We start from the raw sequence: 1906 nt of genomic DNA, 5'->3' as shown, positions 1-1906 counted from the left end.
GCGGTACGACCGAACACAAGCTCCTCACAGCGATAAGCCCGTTCGCTGATCTCTCTATACCGAGACACTCTCCTACCCAGAGTTCCATGCGGCCGGCAGCCAGCTAGCATAGTACCTCTGCCACAGGCCAGCGCCATGTGACGATTCGTCACATCTTTAACAGTCCATTCAAGATATTGCATATGCTTTTCATCCGTTTCATGTTTGACAAGTCTACACATTTTCATAAACAAATGTCAAAGAATGGTTAACTTTCATTGAGAAAGTATGCAAATACGTAAAAATCTACTTGTTTTTGCGTAGTTATCCTATGTTTACATTGGTTGTACGGCTCCACGTGCTGTCATCGATGCCCAACGGAGAGCTAGCGACACGGTCACTTTGATGCATAAATATATATTGTAATGCAACTCACTGTCGCAGTTGTAGTAGTATATCTATATAGTTATGCAAAACAATATGTAAAGCGCCCCCAAATACTTGCATTAGTCCGATCTATACTGATTTCTGAAAAAGCGCGTTTGTTTACAAACAAGAGAAAAGTCCGGTCACGTGATATGCAAATTAGCCTGTGGCAGTGGTGTTATGCTGAGTCACCACTGCGACGGAGTGTGATACCGAGAGTGTAACGAAGGCGTCAGGCGCTGGGGAGGAGCTTGGACCGAACGATCGGCTAATGTCGGCTTGATAAAACTACCTATCAAAACTTTTTGCGTCATTTTTGAAACAACATTTTCTCGCATGCCTTTTTGTTCTATTTGGATAGTACTTCCCTACAGAAATTCCCACAAATGCAATATAACACATGTAACACATGTAGTTCATCTATGAACTCCAAATAGATAGAAAAATTATTTGAAATGAACCTGAAAACTTGATACGGTCCCTCGAAGCTGTCCCACCACAAATTAAATATGGAACATCATTAACCAAAGCAATGTGTACTGGTGACTGAATATGAATTCAACATGTGTCACCAATAAACTATTAATTACCACCATTTTTTCAGAGTTAAGAATATCATTTCCATTTTCAGTTATTGAAATCAATAATGATATGTTTAGTGGCTTAAGCGAAAGCTGCAGCCGACGATGCAAACATATTTCAAATATTGTTCTTGTTTTTTATGTCTAGGAATGACATAGATGGTTTGCCAGTTTTGGATAAGAAATATATCATTCAAGTATGCAATAACAGAAATATACGAACAGAAATGAAATTCGTTTTCTTATCAAACCGATAGGGACATTGTAAAATAGATGTATTTCATCCAATTTAACATGTTTCTTCGTAACGCAGAGGAAGTTCTGGCATAGTGTATAAATATATATTCCAGCGCAAAGTATGATTTAGTCCAGTTCCTTATGTACTTTTGTTGAAAAAAATTGGAGATTAGCAAAACTATACATATTCTGAAAGCTTTCAATGTACAGATGAAGAAAACCAATGTTTCCAAATTTTCCCATCATTCATTTGGCGGCCATCTTGGATTTCAAGATGGCGGCCATATTTGTCAAGTCTAAGGCTTCTGAGGTGTTTATTTTGTCATTTAATTGTTTATATGTGATATTATGCTTACTCATATGTAATTTAGACATGCTTAAGGTAATGATTTCACATTCTTAACAAAAAACTACCTCAACTTTTCTAATTTCTTAGTTGGATTTTGCAATATTATCAGTAGTGTGGATAGAATCCTATACGTTACAACTGTCTATCACACAGTAAAATTTTTAAAGAATATATTGTACCTTAATTATCATATGACCCCTTAAAAACTGTCATTTATCCAATAATTACCTATGGTTATATGTTTCTCCAGCAACTCAGCAACATAAGAGCCATCTGTATCAATGCCTTGGCATTTAAATTTTCAAAATGTCACATAGAATTGTCATAGTCACTT

This window comes from Haliotis rufescens, unplaced genomic scaffold (genome assembly GCF_023055435.1).
Source record: "Haliotis rufescens isolate VD_foot unplaced genomic scaffold, xgHalRufe1.0.p SCAF_6, whole genome shotgun sequence".
In the NCBI taxonomy this organism is placed as follows: Eukaryota; Metazoa; Mollusca; class Gastropoda; order Lepetellida; family Haliotidae; genus Haliotis; species Haliotis rufescens.
Note: the sequence above shows the minus strand (reverse complement) of the source record.